The 18,553-nt window shown below is 38.7% G+C and overlaps 1 long non-coding RNA gene across 1 annotated transcript in view; it reads right to left on the reverse strand.

Moving 5' to 3' along the window:
* The window catches only part of LOC133240529 (uncharacterized), a 597,238-nt gene that overhangs the window by 414,400 nt on the left and 164,285 nt on the right, over positions 1-18,553 (reverse strand). The window contains exon 2 of the long non-coding RNA XR_009734250.1: positions 10,841-10,964. This is a non-coding gene — a long non-coding RNA (uncharacterized LOC133240529). The remainder of the gene's footprint in view (positions 1-10,840; positions 10,965-18,553) is intronic.

Raw genomic sequence — 18,553 nt, forward strand, 5'->3', positions numbered from 1 at the left:
AGTGGTTTGCCATTTCCTTCTCCAGGTAGGACTGATACTGAAGCTGAAGCTCCAATACTTTAGCTACCTGATGCAAAGAGCTGACTCACTGGAAAAGACCCTGATGCTGGGAAATACTGAGGGCAGAAGGAGAGGGGGCATACAGAGGATGGATGGCATCATCGACTCAATGGACATGAGTTTGAGCAAACTCCAGGAAACAGTGAAAGACAGGGAAGCCTGACATGCTGCAGAATGGGGTCGCAAAGAGTCGGCCATGACTGAGCAACTGAACAACAAAAGAAAGGAAACTGATATAGGATCTATACCTAGAACAATGGCTCCATCCTACCTGCCATTCCTAGTGATCAGTCTATACTATTTCCAGGTTTCTTTTTCACAATAATCTTTCAAAGACTCCAGTGTCTTTTCTTCTAATCTTTTCTCCTGCAGATAGTCCTAACCACAGACAAGATTCAAACTTCTACCCCATAAGAACATGGACTTCATTGAAAAATTATTTGGGTATCAACTTAAGTATTCAGGCAATAAGAAGCTACACTGGGACCTCCCTAGTGATGCAGTGGTTAAGAATCTGACTTGCAATGCGGGGCCCCAGCAATCCCACTGCTGGGCATACACACCGAGGAAACCAGAATTGAAAGAGACACGTGAATCCCAATGTTCATCGCAGCACAGTTTACAATAGCCAGGACATGGGAGCAACCTAGATGTCCATCAGCAGATGAATGGATAAAGAAAGCTGTGGTACATATACACAATGGAGTATTACTCAGCCATCAAAAAGAATACATTTGAATCAATTCTAATGAGGTGGATGAAACTGGAGCCTATTATACAGAGTGAAGTAAGCCAGAAAGAAAAACACCAATACAGTATACTAACGCATATATATGGAATTTAGAAAGATGGTAATGATGACCCTATATGTGAGACAGCAAAAGAGATACAGATGTATAAAACAGTCTTTTGGACTCTGTGGGAGAGGGTGAGGGTGGGATATTTGGGAGAATGGCATTGAAACACGTACATTATCATATGTGAAATGAATCGCCAGTCCAGGTTTGATGCATGAGACAGGGTGCTCGGGGCTGGTGCACTGGGATGACCTAGAGGGATGGGATGGGGTGGGAGGTGGGAGGGGGTTCAGGATGGAGAACACATGTACACCCATGGTGGCTTCATGTCAGTGTATGGCAAAACCAATACAATATCATAAAGTAATTAGCCTCCAATTAAAAAAAATAAATTTATATTTTTTTAAAAATCCACTAAAAAAAAAAAAAAAAGAATCTGCCTTGATTTTATTTCTGTCTTGGATCTTTCTTTGTTTAAGCCCCATCTCTTGTTTTTCCTCATCTAATTCATTCCATATAAGCTAATGTTACTTATCGTTTCCATAAATTCATGGATTCAAACAGAGGCAGTGAAACAAACTAACAGTATGTTCTTAAAAAAAAAAAAGTGAAGCATTTATTTATTTATTTGGCTGCACCAGCTCTTAGTTGCGGCGTGTGTGATCTAGTTTCCTGGCTAGGGATCACACCCAGGACCCCTGCAAGGGAGCACAGAGTCTTAGCCACTGGACCACGAAGGAGGTCCCCTAATAGTGTGTTCTTGTTATCTACAAGTAACTTGCAAATGTTAGGCTGTATATGGTGGGGGGAAGTGCAACCTTATACTAGAAAGTAGCCTTCAGTTTTAAAAGGTGTGTGTGTGTTGAAATATCTTATTTACCATACCAGAGAGTTTCCATTTTATCTTGAAGGCACTAATTATTCATTAAAGGATTTTGTAATAAAAAATGAAAATATCAGACTTCTAGCTTTGAAAAAGCCACTGACTAATGATAAAGAGAGTATGAATTGGGGACATGTCATTCTAGCTCTTAGCTATTAAAACTGATTAGGTTCAAAGTAAATATTGCACTGGACAAAGGTAAACAGGCAGGGAAGACTTTATTCATGACTACAGCAGAGAAAGAGATTAAACCATCCTGAAGTAAAAGATGAGAGAATTTTCAGGCAACAAGTTGAGCCAGTAAAAGAGCGCTGGTGGACTTTAAGGGTGGAGACTGATCAATGGGATGTATTAATTCCTCAGTTTCTAGTGCTTTTTCTCTGTGATAAGGTCATCTTTTCAACAAATAGTACAGCAACAACTGGATATATGCATGGGGAAAAATGACCCTTACCTCATTGTATACACAAAATTTAATCCTTTAGGATAGTTTCAAGGTCAAAATGTAAAAGCTATATATCTCTGAAACTTCCAAAATAAGATAGAGGAGGAAAATTTTTGCTACTTTAAAGTATATAAAAGATTTTGTAGGTCACAAAAGTGACATAAAAAATATATTGATACATCATATTTCATTGAAATTAAAACATCTGATCTTCAAAAGACTCTGTTAAATAAATGCCTGGTTTACTACTTATTTCCTAAACCTTACATTTCAAGTTTTATGCACTTTTCTATGTGCTTCCACATTATATTTCCAAAATCTAGAGTTTAATAAGAAGTAGTTTTTATTTTATCTTCAAGGGTTAACATGTATCTGGAGCAAATATTATTTCAAAATCTTAAGTTAATTCTACATCTTGTCATATTTGTGATTCAGTTCAGTCACTCAGTCATGTCTGACTCTTTGCGACCCCATTATAACTAATTTTTCTAACAGCCAAAATTTTTCATAATCAAAATATATATGAAGATCATGTAGCAGCATTATGAATTTGATGGGATATTAAGAAAATATTTTAAATTATTTCTATACTATTATTATGATCTGAATAAAACAAAAGATGCACATATAAAAGATCTAAAAATGAAAATGCCATCAGCTATTTTTCTATGATAGATTTTTTTTTAGACCCTGTTAATTTTTGTTCTTACTACAATTCCTGTAGCTAGTATCTAATTCATTTGACGTATACAAAAAAACTAATTAATGAGCATTATAATTACGATGTTTCAGATGTACTCCAGATAATGATCTATCCTTAAGAAAACAAGCCCTATGCATTTTTGTGAGGATCATCTTAAGGTTCAAAAGTAATGACCTTTCTTTGGGATCTAGACAGACAAACAAGAGGTTCCTGATAACAGAGAAGAACAAGCCTGACTCCACATTGGATCTATGCCTTTAGCACTGATCCTTGCGTTCTGCTGTCTGTGTTTAGTATCGCTGGCTCTGCATTTTTGTGAAAGAATATTGCCTTTAGCCTGAAATGTACAGTATAGCCCATTCTCAAGGCTCTGACCTTTAAAAGTATAACACTTTCCCATTCATATACAGATAAAACATTACAGAACAGAGAATAACATATGTCTTTTTGGAGGCTTATAGAAACACTGTGAACAGACCTACATGGGCAGCTAGAACAAAAGATTCTGGAAGGAAGAAGTTTGCAACAATCAGCCACAACCCTCTTCTGAATTTTAACTCAGGTAAGATAGTTCTTTGGAATACTAGTCAACCATCTTTTCAGTCTGGTGGCTTTCTGAATAAAGTCGTGATTCCTTGCCCCCAAAACTCATCTCTCAACTTACTGGCCTGCCACATAGCCATCAGTACAAGCTCGGACTCAGTAACAGTGGCAAAGAAAGAATCAGGCTAAGGAACATCAGCAGATTAGCATGTTGCTAACAGTCAATTCAGTGTTCACTGGTGGTGCAGTGTGAGTGTCATTAAACTACTTTTAATGTTTCATACAGATAGCTTTAAATCAACAGCTAGTGAGCCTCATATTTATTTTTGAGTGACAGATGGTCATTTGTTTTTGATACTATTCTCATATTCTTTTTTATTAAAGTGTCAATTCATAAAAATATATATAGATGAATAAAATATACCTAAAATTTTCATTAAAGTATTCAGTAAGAATCCCAAGGTTAAATTAAACATCAGCTAAAATCAAACACTGAAATAAAAAAAATTCTATGGTAAAATAAAAATGAGAAATCCATTCATATGGATTAGAATAGTATACTATAAAGTACAGGTTTTGGTTACAAAATAATACCTAACAACCTAGGTAAACAGGGAACTTTCATCTAATAAAAGATTTTTAAAGTACCAGTTAGTAAGCAGCCACTGTGACAAAAGCTGTACATGGCACATGTACATTCAGAGAGGGAAAAGATACAGGCCTTTCTGAAAACACCCTTCTGCATTTGCGTTCTTTGTAGTCTGTGATGGGTTCCTATTGAAAATATCAAATGTAAGATCAAGTAGCCTATATCACTTTCCCAAAATGAAATCCAATCCAGCTCAGTTTAGCCTCAGGAGCACACAATTCTGAGCTGCGTGTAACTTTCAGAACTCATACACAAAGAGCTCCAAAATCATCTGTTCGTGCTTGAAATTAACAAACTCTGAGGAAAAACCAAGGACCAACATCTGTTACTAAACTGAGTTTATTTTATTTATTGGCAAAGTCTGTGACCTCTGGGACAATGGGTTCTAAAAAAAAAATAAGGGGAGGATAAAAGATTAAGAATCCTTTGCACTGATTTATTAATTAAAAACAAACATGGAAGTTGAACTTCTGGAAAGATGGAATAAACATATTTTTTCCTATTCCTTCTACTAAAAATAACTGAAATAAACTTAACAATTTTGAAAAATTACAGAAGAAGGCAGATTGACTAGGGGGGTTTCAGAACCTGAGGAGCAATATGGAGATGAGTAACTCTGAGTTTCCTTTTTGTCATATAGATCCCATATTTAGAGCCTGAAGAAGCTGGAAACCAGAAGATGCCAACAGGTTCAGGCCCCAAACAGCCTCCTCTCTCTACCAAAGGATCCAGACAACATAGAAAGTTCGCAGGCAATAACTGTTTTACTCCAGCCAGATACCGCAGAAACAACTGTGGTCCTACCCCATTCAGGCCAGCAAAGATCAAGGGAGAAACCTAGACTTCTGCCCTCTGAAGAGTGTAATGAGGCCTACTACCTCTATTTCTTCACTAGGGTAATGTCAGACAAAGATGAGAGGAGAATACCTTCATCCCTGATGGGTGGTAACAAGCCCCCAACCCCTAATGAGATGTCAGTGAAGACCATGAGGGGAACTTGGACTTCTACCACCACCAACAGTCATGAGCCACCCTTTAATTTTTCTGTTGGCATGGTGTCATAGGAGTCCAAATGGAGAGCAAGGATTTTCATCACTTTCCAGCTGTAAGACTAAGTGACTATCCACATAGCCTTCAGACTCAACTCAAAAGGAGGCCACATTGGGACCAGTAACAAGGAATCTGAGCCAGGGAAGTATCACTGGAGAACTAGTGGGCACCCCTCTTTCTACTCCCCACACAGCAGGTATTGACACCTGCTCAGTTCAGTTCAGTTGCTCAGTCGAGTTCCAACTCTGCAAGCCCATGGACTGCAGCACGCCAGGCCTCCCTGTCCATTGCCACATCCCGGAGTTTACTCAAACTCATGTCCATTGAGTCAGTGATGCCATCCAACCATCTCATCCTCTGTCATTCCCTTCTTCTCCTGCCTTCCACCTTTCCCAGCATCAGGGCCTTTTCAAATGAGTCAGTTCTTCACATCAGGTGGCCAAAGTATTGGAGTTTCAACTTCAGCATGAGTTCTTCCAATGAATATTCAGGACTGATTTCCTTTAGGACGGACTGGTTGGGTCTCCTTGCAGTCCAAGGGATTCTCAAGAGTCTTCTCCAAGACCTGCTCAGGTGTTGACAAAGGACAAATGGGGAACCTGTACCTCTATGCTCACCTAACAGAAATAAAACGGGGCCCCTCTATTTTCAGATCTTCCCTGGTAGCTCAAGCGGTAAAGAATCCACCTGTGATGCAGGAGATCCCTGTTCAATTCCTGGGTCAGGAAGATCCGCTGGAGAAAGGATAGGCTGCCCACTCCAGTATTCTTGGGCTTCCCTAGTGGTTCAGCTGGTAAAGAATCCACCTGCAATGCAGGAAACCTGGGTTCAGTCCCTGGGTTGGGAAGATCCCCTGAAGAAGGGAAAAGCTACCCATTCCAGTATTCTGGCCTGGAGAATCCCTGGACTATTTCATGGGGTTGCAAAAAGTTGGACACTACTGAGTGACTTTCAGTTTCACTTCTTCCATTTTCAATAAAGCTATTTATAAGCAGGCAGCTAAAAGAGAAAGTTTAAATCAGATGCAGAGCCCCATAATGTACTAAATCAAATTTCCAACTTTCAGTATAAGATCACTCATTAAACTGATAACAAGGAAGATATCAAATTGAATGAAAAAAAAAACAATTAATAGATGCTAACAGTGAAATATAAGGGCTTCCCTGGTGGCTCGGAGGTTAAAGCGTCTGCCCCCAATGCGGGAGACCCGGGTTCGATCCCTGGGTTGGGAAGATCCCCTGGAGAAGGAAATGGTAACCCACTCCAGTATGCTTGCCTGGAGAATCCCATGGACAGAGAAGCCTGGTAGGCTGCAGTCCACGGGGTAGCAAAGAGTCAGACACGACTGAGCTACCTTAAGTAAATAATAAAAACAGTGAAATATAGATTTTAGAGTTACCTGAAAATATTTTAAAGCAATCATCAAAAAAAATGTTTCTGTGAGAAATTATGAACACACAATTTTTTAAAATATTGTCTCAGCAAAGAAATAAAAAACCTTAGCAAAAACAGAATGTACAAAGAAGTAACAAATGGAAATTTTAGAAGGATAAATAAATAAAATTAAAAGGGTAAATAAAAAATCCATAAGTAAAGTTGAAAAACTCCCCTTTCTCAACAGTTATAGAACAACTAGTTAAAAATTACACAGATACAGAAGAACTCAATAACCCCAAGAATCGTTACAATCTCATTTCCATTGTACAGCACTCCACCCAACAACAGCAGAAAACTCAAATACACACTATTCTCAATTTCTCATTAGACACATACCAAGACAGACTACATCCTGAGTCATAAAATAAACCTTGACAAATTTAAAAGAACTGAAATCATAGTGTGGTCTCTGATTACAATAGAGTCAAACTAGAAATTAAATACAAACAAAAAAAAAAAGGAAATCTGCAAACATTTGGAAACTAAGCAACATACATCTCTATAATCTATGGCTCAAAGAAGAAGTTTCAAGGGAAAAACAAGTAATTGAACAGAATGAAAATAAAGAGACTATCATATTAAATGAAGTAAGACAGAAGAAAATAGACACTGTATGATATCACTTATATGTGGATCTAAAACATGTACAAGTGAACTTATTCATAAAACAAAAAGACTCACAAACATGGAAAACAAGCTTATGGTTACCAAGGGAAAAGTGGTAGGAGGGATAAATTGGAAGTATGGGATTAACAGATGTGCACCACCATACATAAAATAAACAACAAGAATTAAGTGTATAGCACAAGGACCTTATTCAATAACAACCTATAATGGAAAAGAATTTTTAAAAGAACCTAGATATATGCATATATATATGTATATATCTACTCTTTGCAACCTCATGAACTATAGCCTGTGAGGCTCCTCTGTCCATGGAATTCTCCAGGCAAGAATACTAGAGTGGGTTCCCTTCTCCAGGGGATTTTCTCAACTCAGGGAGCGAACCAGGGTCTCCTACACTGCAGGAGAATTCTTGACCTCTGAGCCATTAAGGAAGCCCCATATACATATATATGTATAACCAAATCACTTTAGCATAGGGAACTGTATTCAGTATCTTGTAATAACCTATAATGGAAAAGAATTAAAAAAGAATATAGATATATACATATACCCAATTCTGGCAGGCAGAGATCACCTTATCTTCCGGCCACATAAGAGGAACCTTATAAGTAAGTTCCCTTACCTGTTAAACCTGCCACCTCCCAATCTGGAATGGTCTGCCTCTTTTTTTCATCCCTCCTTGCCCTCTTTGTATGGCGACCAGTTTGTGAACCAACAATATGGAAAATCAGGATCACTCGTACACTGCTGGTGAGAATGGTACTGCTGCTGCTGCTGCTGCTGCTGCTAAGTCGCTTCAGGCATGTCTGACTCTGTGCGACCCCAGAGACGGCAGCCCACCAGGCTCCCCCGTCCCTGGGACTCTCCAGGCAAGAACACTGGAGTGGGTTGCCATTTCCTTCTCCAATGCATGAAAGCGAAAAGGGAAAGTGAAGTCGCTTCGTCGTGTCCGACTCTTAGCGACCCCATGGACTGCAGCCCACCAGGCTCTTCCGTCCATGGGATTTTCCAGGCAAGAGTACTGGAGTGGGGTGCCATCGCCTTCTCCAGAGAATGGTACAGCCATTGTGAAAAACAGTTTGGCAGTTCATTAAAAAGTAAACATACAAGTAACGTGTGTGTGTGTGTGTTAGTGACTCAGTCATGTCCAACTCTGCCACCCCAGGGACTGGAGCTCACCAGGCTCCTCTGTCCATGGAATTCTCCAGGCAAGAATACTGGAGTTGGTTGTCATTCTCCTCTCTAGGGGATCTTCCCAATCCAGGGATTGAATCCAGGTCTCCCACATTGCAGGCAAATTCTTTACCACAACTAACATAAGACCTAGCAACTGCACTCCTAAACATGTATCCCAGATTAACAGAAACTTCTGTTCACACAAAAAGAAAACCCTCTACATAAATATTTAGAGCAGCTTTACATATTTATAAGAGTCCCCAGATGGAAACAACTCTGATGTCCTTCAGTGGATGAATGGTCAAATAAACAGTCCTGTATCCACACACAGATACTACCAAGGAAACAAGAAAAAGAAGATAATATTGACACACAACCACAGCAATCCAGATGAATATTCATGGAGTTATTCTCAATGGAACAAAAATCCTCCTAAACTACATACATTATGAGTCTGTTCATGTATAATTCTTGAAATGATAATAGTATAAACAGAGAAGAGGTCAGTGGTTACAAGAGGTTAAGGAGAGTTGGGGGTAAGAGGCGGATGTTGTTGTTAAGCAGGCAGCATAAGGCATCCTTGTGGTGAAGGAAATAGTCTGTACCTTGGCTGTGTTAATATCAATATCCTGGTTGTGATGTTGTATCAGAATTTAGTGGACTTTACTTTTGGGCAAAACTGGGCAAAGAGTACATGGAAATTGTGCATATTATTTCTTACAACAGCAGAGAAATCTATAATTTTCTCAGAAAAAAATTTAATTAAAAAATAAACAGAGGACAGTCCATATAAGTTAAAAGGTAGTATATTATAGTAAAATAATAACTATATAAGCAAAGCATTATTGAATTGAGGAATTCTAGTTCAATTTAGATGAAATTTAAGGGATGTATCTCAGAAGAGTTAGCATAGAGGTAGGATTAAGGATCTAACAAAATCCTGAAAGATGGAGACCCCTTTCCTAATGATATTATAAACCGCAGCATCAGAGGAGCCTGAGGGTTGGCAAAGGAGTGAAAGGGGAAGGACTGGACGAGGACACTGTCTAGAGAGGAGGATGGTATGGAGCGGGAGACTAACAAAGGCATTTCTGAGAGGCAGCTCCCACAGAGGACAGAAACTGGAAATTACACAGATGAAGTGTTCAGTGTTGAAAGGTATATCAGAACTATGATATATGAATGCCTTGAGGACAAGGACTTATTCAGTACTGTGTCCCCAAACTGCTGTCTGATATCTGATGCATAAAAAATACTTCATTATATGTTGTTGCTGATTTCACTAAAAGCAGTGTCAATACAATGGCTGAGGCAATAGACAGACTTTAGTGGACTGTAAGAGACAAAGGGAAGTGAGAAAATAAACAACTCTTTTAAAAGTCATGGTTCTGAAGGTAAGAGCCAAAAAAATTACAAGGCAGGGACATTCATTAAGTTCTTCTCATGGCAATGGCATCCCACTCCAATACTCTTGCCTGGAAAATGGATGGAGAAGTCTGGTGGGCTGCAGTCCATGGGGTCGCTAAGAGTCAGACACGACTGAGCGACTTCACTTTCACTTTCCACTTTCATGCATTGGAGAAGGAAATGGCAACCCACTGCAGTGTTCTTGCCTGGAGAATCCCAGGGATGGGGGAGCCTGGTGGGCTTCCGTCTATGGGGTCGCACAGAGTCGGACACGACTGAAGCGACTTAGCAGCAGCATGGCATTAAGACATGAGAAACTTGCATTTACATCTTTGCTAAGAAAAAGAGCCAGAGAGGGGGAGAAATTGAAAATCCAGGAGAAAAGATAAAAGGTGGACATGGAAATGAACTTTAATGAAGTAAAATAGATACAGATGTTTGTAGGTGGAGGGGTAGGAGTGCATGCCAGATGGCCTCTATTTTCAATCAGGTGGGAGATGAACTGCTCTGCTGGGAGAGTAGAGACGGAATAAGGGCCAGGAGAAATGCTTGCATTTGGAATAGATGGAAAACGAGAGTACAGACTAAACTACCAACATAAGCTCATTTCTCATAGACATTTGTCACCATGTGGGCTGCAGCGTTATTCACAGAAGTGTGCAGCCTCACTTTGATACTGGTATCTCCAACCCCACATGACGCATGTCTTCTCTGAACCAGCTTTCTGCTCACAATTGAAGACCGAATGGGCTATGTGTAAATGTCTATAAATACTTCTTAAATCACATTTAATCAGCACACTATGTTCTTGAATTTATACAAACATGTTATTTTTTCAGAGACACATTTAGGCATTATGCTTTGTTCAAAGACAAAATAAATGGAGGAGGCTGGAGATGGATTTACTCACTTATCTTTGTGTGTACATTCTACTGAGCACAGAATACCTTATCATGCTCTTATAGGAGAGCATGACCTATTTTTAGACAAATGCTTTTGCAAATTTTGTATGCAGTGGTAGAAGAATATTTTAAATCCTAATTGAACTAAGCCATCTCATTACCTGGCTATACTGACCGATGAGCATTGCCATGGTGATGAAGCAATCAAGTTAGCAGGTCCTACTGTGAGAATTTTCCATTCCAGATGCTTTATCAAGTTCCATCTTGCTCATCTCCAAACACAATCTAATCAGCAGGAATATAGAGAAAATTATTTAGTGACATAGAAGCAGATGCCACAAAAGAAAAAAGAAAAGGTTTTCTTGAACAATTATAATGCCAAAGTATACTGACATAAAGTTTACAAAGAAAATTTCATTAGAAATATTTAGGCTGATCAACAACAAATTAAAACTTCAAAATATATGTATCCATTTTAATGTTTTTAAACTTTTATACATATTTAGGTAAAAATCAAAGTTCAAACAATCAAATGTTCTGTTGTCTTCACAATTAGTCTCAAAGATAATTATTACTTGGGTTATGGATGAATTGTGTCCCCCTTCAAATTCATATATTAAAGTTTTAGCCGCCAGTGTAATGGTACAGTGGAGATGTAGCCTTTGGGAGATAAATTCAGATGAGGTCATAGGACGGGGCCTCATGATGGAATTAGCGCCTTTATAAGAAGAGGAAGAGACACCAGCTGCACTCTCTCATGGTTGCTCTCACCCTCTCTCCCTCCGTCTCTCCTTCCATTCCTCCTTCTCCCTCAGTCGTGTGAAGACACAGTAAGAAGTCAATTATCTACACCCAGGAGTAGAGCACTTACTGACAACCAGATTAGCTGGCACGCTCATCTTGGACTGCCCAATTTCCAGAAATAAATTCTTATTGTTTAAGCCACCAAATCTACGATATTTTGTTATGGCAGCTCCACTGGCTAATAAATTTTGTTTAAATGGGACTTAAATACATCTTACAGCTTGGTGGAGGTCAGGTATTAAAAGAAAGATAAGTACCTTTCATGCTCAAAAATAAAATCTAAGAGCAAGAGCTCAAAGAGGTTCCAATTATATCTCAAAATGGGAGTATAGACATATACTCTTTTTGAGACTATAAAAAAGCTAAAATTTTTATCACTTCTGCATGTTTGCTATGTTCTTAGCCTAAGTGGCAATAAAAATGCTCAAGTAAGAAGGCACTATGAAATTGTGTTTAGGAGCAGAAAGAAGGGGAAGAACCAAGAAAGCTACATTCTTTTTTGTCATTTGCAGTATTGGAGGAAAACTTCATGGAAAAAAATGTTTTTAACAAGATTTAAGAAGAAAATGAAATTTTGGATAAAAGTGGCAATAGACCAATTATGTCAATACGTGACTTTTAAATTTCTCAGTAAAATTTCCATGAAGATATGCTAAGTATAAAGATATGCTAATATAAAGATGAACAATGACCTTGTAAGCCCAAAATAATACAAGATAAAATACCAGAATCTGCAATTCATTTATACTGTTTTACATGCTACAGAGGCTAGTGTCATAATTGTTTTCATTCACTAGTATGTGCCCAGAACATAGTCTAGGCCTTGGTATTCATTAGGTGCTCAGTAAGCGTTTGTTATCATCATTGTTAGCTAGATATTTTTTGAGAACTGATTGAGACTAACCTCTGGAACAACACATGTTATGCTTTTCCCTTAGAAAGATAATATCTTAGATAGCTTCCAAAGAAAGTAGGCAGACACGCTCTCCCACCTTAATGTATATTCAGTGACACAGGGGTTACACTGACAGAGGAAAGCCTACTGCCTAAGTGCTACCATCTGAGCAAGTCAGAATAAGAATAATCTTCCTGTCTGTTTTTTTAAACAACTCTTCTTACAGATATTTGGCTCCACAAATCAGGATTTCACATCACAGTACAAGAGAAGAGTGTAAGGTCATGTGCTGTTGTATGGCAAATATAGGTAAGAAAATTTAAGAGCAATTCATCTTGAGTTATTTAAATACAAAGAGACTTATAAACAGCATTTACTTCTTTGGCTTATTCCTAGAATTGAACTGTGCAAAGTAGATTCAATTGGAATTCATTCCAAAACACACACAAAAAAACAATACCTACTGACATGGCAAACCAGAATGAAGTGGAATACTTATCCATATAACCTTAAGAACTATGGGAAAAGGTACGTGCATCTAAGTGGACAGTGAGCACTAAAGTTGAAGCCCATGGTCTTTCAATATTCGAAGCCAATATCAGAATTGAAGACTATAATTTAAACAGAAAACTGATCCAAGTAATGATAAATTGGACTTGTGAAATGCTACTTTAAACTTGGAAAGATGCTCAAGAGAAACATGATTGGAAATAATTTTTTTAAAGGAAAAGAAGAAAAAAATATATATATATATATTTGTATTATTTGTATTATTTTCTTCTAGCTACTTGTATTATTTCTTCTAGCTCCTTTCATCCACTAAATATAAATAAGATTATTCAGTAGTGATTAAAATTATATCCTTCAATGTAAAATTAAACTTTCCTCAAAATATTATTTTAGCAAAAAATAATAATGGTAATTTGTATCTTTTTTTATCTTTTTTTTTTATTTTATTTTTAAACTTTACATAATTGTATTAGTTTTGCCAAATATCAAAATGAATCCGCCACAGGTATACATGTGTTCCCCATCCTGAACCCTCCTCCCTCCTCCCTCCCTATACCATCCCTCTGGGTCGTCCCAGTGCACTAGCCCCAAGCATCCAGTATCGTGCATCGAACCTGGACTGGCAACTCGTTTCTTACATGATATTTTACATGTTTCAATGTCATTCTCCCAAATCTTCCCACCCTCTCCCTCTCCCACAGAGTCCATAAGACTGTTCTATACATCAGTGTCTTTTTTGCTGTCTTGTACACCGGGTTATTGTTACCATCTTTCTAAATTCCATATATATGCGTTAGTATACTGTATTTATGTTTTTCCTTCTGGCTTACTTCACTCTGTATAATAGGCTCCAGTTTCATCCACCTCATTAGAACTGATTCAAATGTATTCTTTTTAATGGCTGAGTAATACTCCATTGTGTATATGTACCACTGCTTTCTTATCCATTCGTCTGCTGATGGACATCTAGGTTGCTTCCATGTCCTGGCTATTATAAACAGTGCTGCGATGAACATTGGGGTACACGTGTCTCTTTCCCTTCTGGTTTCCTCAGTGTGTATGCCCAGCAGTGGGATTGCTGGATCATAAGGCAGTTCTATTTCCAGTTTTTTAAGGAATCTCCACACTGTTCTCCATAGTGGCTGTACTAGTTTGCATTCCCACCAACAGTGTAAGAGGGTTCCCTTTTCTCCACACCCTCTCCAGCATTTATTATTTGTAGACTTTTGGATCGCAGCCATTCTGACTGGTGTGAAATGGTACTTCATAGTGGTTTTGATTTGCATTTCTCTGATAATGAGTGATGTTGAGCATCTTTTCATGTGTTTGTTAGCCATCTGTATGTCTTCTTTGGAGAAATGTCTATTTAGTTCTTTGGCCCATTTTTTGATTGGGTCGTTTATTTTTCTGGAGTTGAGCTGTAGGAGTTGCTTGTATATTTTTGAGATTAGTTGTTTGTCAGTTGCTTCATTTGCTATTATTTTCTCCCATTCTGAAGGCTGTCTTTTCACCTTGCTAATAGTTTCCTTTTATGTGCAGAAGCTTTTAAGGTTAATTAGGTCCCATTTGTTTATTTTTTATTTTATTTCCAATATTCTGGGAGGTGGGTCATAGAGGATCCTGCTGTGATGTATGTCAGAGAGTGTTTTGCCTATGTTCTCCTCTAGGAGTTTTATAGTTTCTGGTCTTACGTTTAGATCTTTAATCCATTTTGAGTTTATTTTTGTGTATGGTGTTAGAAAGTGGTCTAGTTTCATTCTTTTACAAGTGGTTGACCAGATTTCCCAGCACCACTTGTTAAAGAGATTGTCTTTAATCCATTGTATATTTTTGCCTCCTTTGTCAAAGATAAGGTGTCCATATGTGCGTGGATTTATCTCTGGGCTTTCTATTTTATTCCATTGATCTATATTTCTGTCTTTGTGCCAGTACCATACTGTCTTGATAACTGTGGCTTTGTAGTAGAGCCTGAAGTCAGGTAGGTTGATTCCTCCAGTTCCATTCTTCTTTCTCAAGATCGCTTTGGCTATTCGAGGGTTTTTGTATTTCCATACAAATTGTGAAATTATTTGTTCTAGCTCTGTGAAGAATACTGTAGGTAGCTTGATAGTCTTTTAAATTTGTTTCACTCATTTCAGCAAAACACCTTTAGTAAAATATGGTGCATTTGAATAAAGTGGAGATTTCAGTGAGAAATTGAAGCTGGTAGAAACGTTTGTATCACTAATGTATTTTACCAATGATGAGTCTATGGCCCTGTGAAAGTGAAAGTCTATCAGTTGTTTGCAAATCCATGGACTTTACAGTCCATGGAATTTTCCAGGCCAGAATATTGGAGTGGGTAGCCTTTCCTTTCTCCAGGGGATCTTCCTAAGGTGGGGATCTTCCTAAGGTAGGGATCAAACACAGGTCTCTCTCACTGCAGGCAGATTTTTTACCAGCTGAGCCACAAGGGAAGCCCAAGAATACTAGAGTGGGTACCCTATCCCTTCTCCAGCAGATCTTCCCAACCCAGGAATTGAACTGGGATCTCCTGTACTTCAGGTGGATTCTTTACCAACTGAGCTATCAGGGAAGCCCCCATGGCCCTACTGCTGCTGCTGCTAAGTCGGGTCAGTCGTGTCTGACTCTGTGCGAGCCCATAGACGGCAGCCCACCAGGCTCCCCCTTCCCTGGGATTCTCCAGGCAAGAACCCTGGAGTGGGCTGCCATTTCCTTCTCCAATGCTTGAAAGTGAAAAGTCAAAGTGAAGTCGCTCAGTCGTGTCCTACTCTTAGCGACCCCATGGACTGCACCCTACCAGGCTCCTCCATCCATGGGATTTTCCAGGCAAGAGTATTGGAGTGGAGTGCCATTGCCTTCTCCACCTTGGCCCTGAGAGGGACATATGTATCCCCACAGCTCAACTGATTTTCCATTCCCTTTATGACAGTGACTGTGTCACGTTCTTTCCTCTCTTCCTTTCTCTCTTCATTTCCTATCTTATCAGCCAAATGGAAAGCCCATTTACAGTTCAGATTAAGAAATATATAATTCATGTAAAGAAGAATACAGCATTAACTAACCAAATCAATCAATGGATTTTTTGCTTTGATCTTTTCTATCTGGGCTCCCTTTTCCCCCTTCAACTCATACCTCCTGTATACTGTAAGCTCTTATCAACTACTTCTTTCCTTTTTCTTTTCTCTATCTCCTCACAAGTCTGCATAATTTGGGTTTTCTACTAGGCTTACTAAGGTTTTTATTTAGATGACCACATTAACACATGAAATAATCTTTTCAAAAATTTCTATAACAAGAGTCCAATTTACTAGGATGTGAGATACAATTTACTTTTCTTCCTCTACCCTGCAAAATGTCAACAATATTTCTACAAAAATTGAGAGATATAAAAAGCTGAGAGTTAAAGTAAGTTCCATTTCCTTCTTTTCCTTTTTCCTTTCCTCTGAACCGAACAATCTCTTGAGCTGAATAGATCTCACAACACAGACACAAATACTGCAGTAAATAAAAAATTGAAAACATTTCTAGAATTAGTTTTATGAAACATAATATTGAAAGGGCTAAGTTCTTTGGAATCATTGTGGCCACTCAATCTTTCTGATTTCCCATCTAATTTCATGATTTAAGGTAACTCTGTGGTAGGAGCCAGTTCAGCTCAGTTCAGTTCAGTCGCTCAGTCATGTACGACTCTTTGCAGCCCCATGGACTGCAGCACGCCAGGCCTCCCTGTCCACCACCAACTCCTGGAGTTTACCCAAACTCATGTCCATTGAGTCAATGATGCCATCCAACCATCTCATCGTCTGTCATCCCCTTCTCCTCCTGCCCTGAATCTTTCCCAGCATCAGGGTCTTTTCCAATGAGTCAGCTCTTCACTTCAGGTGGCCAAAGTATTGGAGTTTCAGCTTCAGTATCAGTCCTTCCAGTGAACACCCAGGACTGATCTCCTTTAGGATAGACTGGTTGGATCTCCTTGCAGTCCCTGGGACTCTCAAGGGTCTTCAACACCACAGTTCAAAAGCATCAATTTTTCAGTGCTCAGCTTTCTTTATAGTCCAACTCTCACATCCATACATGACCACTGGAAAAACCATAGCCTTGACTAAACGGACCTCTGTTGGCAAAGTAATGTCTCTGCTTTTTAATATGCTGTCTAGATTGGTCATAATTTTCCTTCCAAGGAGTAAGCATCTTTTAATTTCATGGCTGCAATCACTATCTGCAGTGATTTTGGAGCCCCCCAAAATAAAGTCAGCCACTGTTTCCATCATTTTCCCATCTATTTGCCATGAAGTGATGCCATGATCTTCGTTTTCTGAATGTTGAGCTTTAAGCCAACTTTTTCACTCTTCTCTTTCACTTTCATCAAGAGGCTCTTTAGTTGGTAAGAGCCAACAAACATCTATTGATAATTAACCCACTTGTCGTTAAGTGTATTCTGTGGACAACCAACCATGTTAAGTTTATACAGTATGGGTGACTTACAGAGACAGAATGTGTGACTTTAAGGGATGTGAACCCATAAGGGAATTCTCTGTGAGACTCCTACCACATTAGAAAAATGCAAACAAATCTTGCTTATGACCCAATAGAATCTCTGAAACCATATTCTGACTTGCAGTGAAGTCCTTAATTCTCCAGTTTCCTTTCATCTTATGCACACCCTTCTTCCATTCTTTATATTAGCAAACTTTCCACTGCATCAGAGAGCTGACCTGTGCCGAGCACAGCTTTTTTAAAGCTGTCTCCCTGCTGATTTGTCTTTCCTGACTAGATTCAGTGGCTTTATAAAATGCTGTCCACATAGTTTTGAACTTGATCGATTTCCTTGAGACGTGAACTCACATTAGAAATGCGTCCTTCCCAGATACTGAGACACAGGCTTCCTCTTTCTGGTTCCCTGTGAAGCATGAACTTTAGTGACCCAGCATGGCTAGTGGAGTTTCTGGAACAATATATCACTAGCTTTATTCAAGACATAGTAGAATCCAAATGCTCAAGGATTTTTCCACCAGAACAAATGTAGAAATGTCCCTTGCCCCATCCATATACTAGGATGCCACTCATCAATGATGCCTTTTCTATGAAGTCAGTGAACACAGTTTGTGGTCCCAGACTGAATCTCTGGTTGTTACAGAACCACTCATGATCTTGGCAGTGTTCTTCCATTAGCTACAGCCAAATGTTCCCCTCAGGACCTCCCGCTGTTGAGACCATCAGCCTTTCAATTAAAAGCTTTAAGAGCAATTGGTGATTATCGCCCAGAGTGATTGTTTCATTAAAAATTGTACTATGGTTATATTCAATCTGCAACATTCTTTCTGTATTTGTCAAAAAGAATTATTTAATAAGGAACTTTGATACTTGATACATTCTTAGCATTAGTAACTTGGCATTTCTCAACAAATAATGGAAGGAAAGAAAACTATTCCTCCTGAACATACACTATACATCAAGTACATTGAATGAGCCATATACTTGTTAACACATTAACATCAATGACCTTTGGAAAAATATGATTATGTTTTTACAAGTGGAAAAACCAAGCCTCAATGGGGCAAATAGTTGACTCATAACCAAATCACTCTTCATTTTGAATACAGTTTAACTTTTGATCGAGTCTTTAGATTCCCATTAACTATTTTCATTTCTACCTCAACCC

The sequence above is a fragment of the Bos javanicus genome, chromosome 28 (genome assembly GCF_032452875.1).
Source record: "Bos javanicus breed banteng chromosome 28, ARS-OSU_banteng_1.0, whole genome shotgun sequence".
In the NCBI taxonomy this organism is placed as follows: domain Eukaryota; kingdom Metazoa; phylum Chordata; class Mammalia; order Artiodactyla; family Bovidae; genus Bos; species Bos javanicus.